Genomic DNA, 8,358 nt, shown 5'->3' with positions numbered 1-8,358 from the left:
CTTATTTATTTCTGAAACCCTTTCATCATCAAACCCTAAGTATAATAAAATTTAAATCCAAAAAATATAAATATTAGACACGAAAATGAAACACAACCCCTGTAATATGGGGGGATAAAAACTAGTGATATTAATATATAAGAAAAATAGAAAAAAAATGTTTGGCTGTTAATTTCGTAAATTATTTACGAGTTCTGAATTATATATCATATTCTATGTATACTAGTAGTAAACCCGCGCGATGCGGCGGCGGCAACAATTTACAATACCGTACTCGTTTTCTATTTGTTTATCACTAATCTCGTGATATATTATGTAATATTTATGTTCATATTCTCGTTAATAACAACCTCTTGCTAGTCTTGATCGATTTAAATAGCATGTTTGTCATATTCTTGTAAAAGTATTTGAATAGATATTTCATAGATTTTATACTTGAGCTTGGCATTTATGTGGCTATTTAAGTATTGAACGTCATCAGAAGCAAAACAATTGGTCATGCATCTTGTGAAGCAAAACTTTAAGCATCTATTATTTCTTCAAAAAGAAATTCAACAAAAATTGCATCTAAACTATCATAAATAATTCCAGACTGGTAAAAAAACACACCCAAAACAACTATAAGATAGGTTCTAAGTACCTCAAATCTTAATTAAACATTGTTAAACCCTTGATGTAACAAGTAGTAAACTACATGCAACAATCGATTCCAAAACCAAGTATGCCCAACAACCAGCGACTCTTACCCATGATCTGGAGTTACGGCCTTTGTTGCATCTAACCTTTGATACTTAATAAAATCTTCATCCTCCACCTCATCAAATACTGACAGCTCAACATTGTAAACAACAAAGTTTAAAAGATCATTCTTGAAAGCTTGACCAAAATCCCCAAAAAAATTAGAATTTCATGTTGTTAAAACAGTTTGGCACCCTGCGTAAACATAATTAACATAATAACCAACATGTCACACTTCCACCGAAAAATATAAATAAAATTATTAATCTAACAATACTGAGAGCTCCTAACCTGTTGTCGGCCCACCAGAACAAGTGAACAACCATAAGTATAACTAACTTCATATGGTTCTTCATTCACAGTATGCCCCGCTTTCACAAGCTTTTAACCCTATAAATAAAAATTTAAAAAACCGATCACATTTCTGTTTATATAAAACATTTAAACCTTAAGATAACCAATACTTTCATTACTCGACCAGTAGACCTAATTTATATATACCAAAGTCCCTAAACATGTAAAAAAACACAAACAGAAAATAAACCAAACTTTGGTACATTAAAGCAACTTGACTCTTGAGCATGTATAGATATTAAAGCACATGCATTTGTTCAAGTGGAATTAAATTATTGACTTTTCAACTAAAAAAAGTATATCATTTTTATTTTTATTTTTATTTTGCAAAAATGCTACGGTCACTTCATGAAATAATTGCTAGCAAAGTAGCAAGTTTTTTTTTTCTTTTCAAAATAAGGCATTTGTAAAAAAAATTTAGAAAAAGTCAAGACATGTAATGTGCAAATGAGTTTAGCCAAAATGAGTCACCGTAAAAAAGTCAATGAGTTTGTGTACGTATGAGTTTGGGATAAAACGTGTCGTTTTCCAAAAGTCAAACGGATTCACGAGCAAATAAGTTTGAGCTAAAAAGGGGTAGTTTCAAAAAAAGTACATGGAGGTCGAGTGACAAATTAGTTTGGACAAAAATGGGTTGTTTAAAAAAAGTCAAACAGAAATGAGTTTGGGCCAAAGCATGTCGTTTATAGAAGAGCCATGCGAGTTCGAGTACAAATGAGCTTAGGATAAAATGGTCTGGATTTCGCTCAAAAGAACCTTAAACGCCATCCAATTCTCTCCTAAAGCCAATCTTGAAAAAAAGGAGAGAGCGTAAAAAGACTATTTTTCATTTATTACATTAAGATCTATTTTTCTCTTGTATCTTAAAAATTACCTGAACATAACGGTGGATGAAGCATTTGATGACGGGTCTGTATGATCAAACATCATTTGCAAATGAAGTAAGTCAAACATATAATATCCTGATGTTGTTGCACTACCAATCCCGTATTTAAATTTTGTATCATCACAAACAATTTCCTTTGAATCTCATGCAAGATACCAACCATATATGTTCCATACTCCATTTTCTCTCTGAATTCAATACAAGGCACAAAATTATACAACGAGACATTATGCAAAATAATTGAAATTAACATACTCGTATTCTCTGACATGGATTTAAAATATATATGTAAGTCAAGCTAATTAAGCCGATAAACAACAAATTTAGATTGAACCTATTTAGAAATCAGAACCACTAATTAATTATTGTAATAAAGAAATTCTTGATTAAGCTTCCAAAATCGCACACCTGCATACATTCATAGCCAATGTTGCCTTCTCTACACCCCCTCTAACACGATACACATCTCCCCACTAAAAAAAAAACAAGATATTTCAGGTTAAAAATAATAATAATAATAATAATAATAATAATTCAAATCAACTTAAAATGGCAACTAAACCCTATACCTTGTTCGTTTACTTAGCAAGCTACCTTTTTCATGACGGTAGATAAAAACGCTTGTAGTTTGGTTTCCTGATTAAAACGCTTGTAGTTTTGCTTCCTCTTTAGCTGCTTAGTGGCTGAATAGGCCAAAATCACACAAAGTTATTTGAACAAAATTAACTCAAATTGTATTTTTAATGCACAACATAAACACATTGTGTGAGATTAGTTTAACTTATATGAAGTTCTAAGGATTTATGTAGCAAGATTGAGACAATCTAATAACTGAGGAGTAAAATAGGATCAATTACTAACCAAAAATTCACAAATCAATATTTGAATTCTATATTATTTTATAGCGGTGGCATAGCTTGTGATTATACCAATTTGGAATGGAACTTAAAACATATCACAAAAATGACCAACTAATATGAAGATGAAAACTTAATTGACCCTAACTGAACATATATAATGAACGATTAATAACCATAAGAATTACATACCGTTGGTAAACTCTCCTTTCTTGAGATGGACAGCTTAACTCTCCAAGTTCCTGTTGATACAAAATTACAACAAATAACGATGAATTGATCCAGTAGTGTAGAGGTATGGTACTAAAACCCGGTTCTACGACCCTAAATCTATTATGTTTGGCCTATTTTATCGCATGGACTAATACAATGTTATTGGGCCGAGGAGGTTTTGTGGAGGTAACCTTAACTGGGCTAGGCCCATTAGGGTACCATGATGGTGGCCATGAGACTCTATATAAGGAGGTCTCCACTTCCTTATCATGGGTCATGCTCAATAAGAGCCACCACCACTTTTTGTGTCTGTGAACAAGAAATCCTCAGGATATCTTAGCAGTCGCCTCCACACCCCCGAAACCATTGCAGGTCTCGACATTGCAGGTCGCCGGCGCAGCCGCAGAAGAAGAAGAAGATCAAGACGTGGTTCGTTCATCTCGAAAATCCGTGGAAACATCGTCATGGATCAGGTAAGATTCATTTCGTGTTTCGACATTTGGCGCCATCCGTGGGACGGCAACGAACTGCCCTTCGATCTTCATCTCGGCTGTCAGATCTCTCCCAAGAAAAACACAGATTTGGAAGTTTACAGAAAAAGGCTTCAAAGCTTGTTCTATTAAAGCTCAAAAAGATCCATAGATCTAAAAAGAGGCTTCCAGATATGGGCAAGAAGGAAAATCCGTGATTCGAATGATCAGATCTCCGAATCTGTGAATCTGTGATTCAGGATCTCCGAATCTGTGATGGTTTTAAATCTGCTCCGGGCTTCAGATCTGTCCAGATCTGATTTACAGATCTAGGTCTAGATTACAGACCTGGATTTTAGGTCTAAAGTTGCAGATCTGACTCTTAAATTGCAGATCCAGAAGTTACTAGACTTCCGCCGCCATGTACGCACGCCCGGGGGTTCTCACTCCGCAGCCGTGCATGTGCCGCCGCGGAAACCACCATCTGGGTTTTGCCCAAGAGACCTCCGCCATGCACACGCACTTGCGAGTCACCACTCTATCGCCGTGCATGCGCGCATCAGGCTACGCGCCAAAACTTCAAGGTTGGGAATCCTCCTAATATCCCATATGGCTACGCGCCAAGGTTGGGAATCCTCCTAATATCCCATATGGCTACGCGCCAAACTGCAAGGTTGGGAATCCTCCTAATATCCCATATGGCTACGCGCCAAGGTTGGGAATCCTCCTAATATCCCATATGGCTACGCGCCAAACTTCAAGGTTGGGAATCCTCCTAATATCCCATATGGCTACGCGCCAAGGTTGGGAATCCTCCTAATATCCCATATGGCTACGCGCCAAACTTCAAGGTTGCGAATCCTCCTAATATCCCATATGGCTACGCGTCAAGATTGGGAATCCTCCTAATATCCCATATGGCTACACGCCAAGGTTGGGAATTCTCCTAATATCCCATATGGCTACGCGCCAAACTTCAAGGTTGAGAATCCTCCTAATATCCCATATGGCTACGCGCCAAGGTTGGGAATTCTCCTAATATCCCATATGGCTACGCGCCAAACTGCAAGGTTGGGAATCCTCCTAAGATCCCATATGGCTACACGCCAAACTTAGGGGTTGGGAATCCTCATACCATATGTTCACGCATCACATATGCTCACGCATATTACACATGCTTACGCATCACATGCTTACGCATCACATGCTCGCACATGTCACAGTTTACACGCACACGCACGCAACATCTTCGCGTGGCGCATAACACAAAACCAAAGTCTACGCGCACGTGCATGCAACATCTGCACGTGGCGCGTGACATAAAGTAACCCGTAAGTCGCCTCACGCGCAGGCTTTATTATTCACACAGCTCATAAGACGCCTCGCGCGCAAGCTGTTATTATTCTTACAGCCCGTAAGTCGCCTCACGCGCAGGCTTTATTATTCACAGCTCATAAGACGCCTCGCGCGCAAGCTGTTATTATTCCTACAGCCCGTAAGTCGCCTCACGCGCAGGCTTTTATTATTCACACAGCTCATAAGACGCCTCGCGCGCAAGCTGTTATTATTCTTACAGCCCGTAAGTCGCCTCACGCGCAGGCTTTATTATTCACAGCTCATAAGACGCCTCGCGCGCAAGCTGTTATTATTCCTACAGCCCGTAAGTCGCCTCACGCGCAGGCCTTTATTATTCACAGCTCATAAGACGCCTCGCGCGCAAGCTGTTATTATTCCTACAGCCCGTAAGTCGCCTCACGCGCAGGCTTTATTATTCACAGCTCATAAGACGCCTCGCGCGCAAGCTGTTATTATTCCTACAGCCCGTAAGTCGCCTCACGCGCAGGCTTTTATGATTCACAGCTCATAAGACGCCTCGCGCGCAAGCTGTTATTATTCCTACAGCCCGTAAGTCGCCTCACGCGCAGGCTTTATTATTCACAGCTCATAAGACGCCTCGCGCGCGAGCTGTTATTATTCCTACAGCCCGTAAGTCGCCTCACGCGCAGGCTTTTATTATTCACAGCTCATAAGACGCCTCGCGCGCGAGCTGTTATTATTCCTACAGCCCGTAAGTCGCCTCACGCGCAGGCTTTTATTATTCACAGCTCATAAGACGCCTCGCGCGCAAGCTGTTATTATTCTTACAACCCGTAGGTCGCCTCACGCGCAGGCTTTATTATTCACACAGCTCATAAGACGCCTCGCGCGCAAGCTGTTATTATTCTTACAGCCCGTAAGTCGCCTCACGCGCAGGCTTTTATTATTCACAGCTCATAAGACGCCTCGCGCGCAAGCTGTTATTATCCTTACAGCCCGTAAGTCGCCTCACGCGCAGGCTTTATTATTCACACAGCTCATAAGACGCCTCGCGCGCAAGCTGTTATTATTCTTACAGCCCGTAAGTCGCCTCACGCGCAGGCTTTATTATTCACAGCTCATAAGACGCCTCGCGCGCAAGCTGTTATTATTCTTACAGCCCGTAAGTCGCCTCACGCGCAGGCTTTATTATTCACACAGCTCATAAGACGCCTCGCGCGCAAGCTGTTATTATTCTTACAGCCCGTAAGTCGCCTCACGCGCAGGCTTTATTATTCACACAGCTCATAAGACGCCTCGCGCGCAAGCTTTATTACTTTCACAGCTCGTAAGTCGCCTCACGCGCCAGCTCAATTATTGTTCTTAGCTCGTAAGTCGCCTTTCGCGCGCAGGCATTATTATTCTCAAAGCTCGTAAGACGCCTCTCACGCGCAGGCTTTTATTATTCTTAGCTCGTAAGACGCCTCACGCGCAAGCTTTATTATGCTACAGCTCGTAAGACGCCCCTCGCGCGCAGGCTTTATTATTATAGCTCGTAAGTCGTTTCTCGCGCCAGCTTCATTATTATTTTAGCTCATAAGTCGCTTCTCGCGCCAGCTTCATTATTATTTTAGCTCCTCATAAGTCGCCATGCGCGCAAGCTTCGTTATTATTATAGCTCGTAAGTCGCCTCGCGCGCAGGCTTTTATTACAACATGTCACCATCATGAAGACAACCTCTCAAAACTCAAAAGACAATAAAGACAAGGCCAAGGAAAAGGGGAAAAAACCGCCTCACACCTTATAAAGTCCAGCGCTCCACCTAGACGCTTGCGCGCCCAGGAGCAACACTGGACTTGTGGGGCTTGTAGGGGTATGGTACTAAAACCCGGTTCTACGACCCTAAATCTATTATGTTTGGCCTATTTTATCGCATGGACTAATACAATGTTATTGGGCCGAGGGGGTTTTGTGGAGGTAACCTTAACTGGGCTAGGCCCATTAGGGTACCATGATGGTGGCCATGGGACTCTATATAAGGAGGTCTCCACTTCCTTATCATGGGTCATGCTCAATAAGAGCCACCACCACTTTTTGTGTCTGTGAACAAGAAATCCTCAGGATATCTTAGCAGTCGCCTCCACACCCCCGAAACCATTGCAGGTCTCGACATTGCAGGTCGCCGGCGCAGCCGCAGAAGAAGAAGAAGATCAAGACGTGGTTCGTTCATCTCGAAAATCCGTGGAAACATCGTCATGGATCAGGTAAGATTCATTCCGTGTTTCGATTCGAAACACGGAATGAATCTTACCTGATCCATGACGATGTTTCCACGGATTTTCGAGATGAACGAACCACGTCTTGATCTTCTTCTTCTTCTGCGGCTGCGCCGGCGACCTGCAATGTCGAGACCTGCAATGGTTTCGGGGGTGTGGAGGCGACTGCTAAGATATCCTGAGGATTTCTTGTTCACAGACACAAAAAGTGGTGGTGGCTCTTATTGAGCATGACCCATGATAAGGAAGTGGAGACCTCCTTATATAGAGTCCCATGGCCACCATCATGGTACCCTAATGGGCCTAGCCCAGTTAAGGTTACCTCCACAAAACCCCCTCGGCCCAATAACATTGTATTAGTCCATGCGATAAAATAGGCCAAACATAATAGATTTAGGGTCGTAGAACCGGGTTTTAGTACCATACCCCTACAAGTAGTAAATAACTTATATGTTCTAATAGATCAATTAACTAAATTAGAAACAGATGAAAAAGCCCTAAAAGTCGAACCTTGAGAGACAGATGCCGAGTAGGATTGTGAGCGATGCCGAATTTAATTTACTTGATTCTATTTGATTTCAAATTTCAACTACAAAATCATGCAGAGCTACGACTTGTACTTTACAATCCGCATCTTAGTTTTGAATAAAGTTTATATCAAAATTTAGATAAAAATAAGAGCTTTGCAACGACATGTTTAGATTTTTTTTTTTAAAACACAATATACTCAAAGATATAAGATAAATAGTAAAAAAAATAGATTTGAGGTATATATTAAGAAAGATGAGGGGTGGAAAAGTAAACATTGATCAAATATGCAAAAAAGAAAGCAAAGATGAAGGGCATAATATGTAGTTATATGTTACCAAAATCATGATATGTATGATGGTTTTGTTTAAACAACTTTTTTAGTCTTTAAAATTCAAAATTCAATGCAATATGAGTTGTATCTGTGGCAACAAATTAGGTATCTCTTAAAATTTAAGAGGTCCTTGACTTGTACTTTATATGCAGCAGAGATAACATATTTATTAATAAAAAATACAAAATTACTGGATGTACAATAATTAGAAAAATGATTTATCAGTGCAAGTGTACTAATGATATGATAATAGAAGATACCCACTTCCATCTCAACTTGGGTGGCGTTTTGCTATTTTTTATCATTATCTTGATACCTTCTACAAAATCTTGCTTTTCCACCTTGAAATATATATTTATTTAGTAATAAGAGTTCATATGCGACTAATAATAAATTATGTCACTAC

General features: G+C 40.2%; 1 long non-coding RNA gene across 3 annotated transcripts; it reads right to left on the bottom strand.

Annotated features, from left to right (window-relative positions):
- Positions 1-514: 514 nt before the first annotated feature.
- LOC143537817 (uncharacterized) lies at positions 515-3,117 on the bottom strand. 3 transcript variants are annotated; one of them, XR_013136142.1, is made up of 5 exons: positions 3,028-3,117; positions 2,548-2,661; positions 2,387-2,451; positions 1,967-2,166; positions 515-1,128 (listed from the first exon to the last, which is right to left on the bottom strand). It is a non-coding gene; the product is annotated as an uncharacterized LOC143537817 (long non-coding RNA). The 3 variants fall into 3 exon arrangements; XR_013136143.1 differs by having other exon boundaries at positions 1,967-2,162; XR_013136144.1 differs by having other exon boundaries at positions 2,395-2,451.
- Between the last annotated feature and the right edge of the window lie 5,241 nt (positions 3,118-8,358).

Source organism: Bidens hawaiensis, unplaced genomic scaffold (genome assembly GCF_021521415.1).
Source record: "Bidens hawaiensis isolate Kalapana, Puna unplaced genomic scaffold, B.hawaiensis_p1.1 tig00011408_1, whole genome shotgun sequence".
Taxonomy (NCBI): Eukaryota; Viridiplantae; Streptophyta; class Magnoliopsida; order Asterales; family Asteraceae; genus Bidens; species Bidens hawaiensis.
The sequence above is the reverse complement of the archived record's forward strand: the minus strand, read 5'-3'. Positions and strand labels throughout refer to the sequence as shown.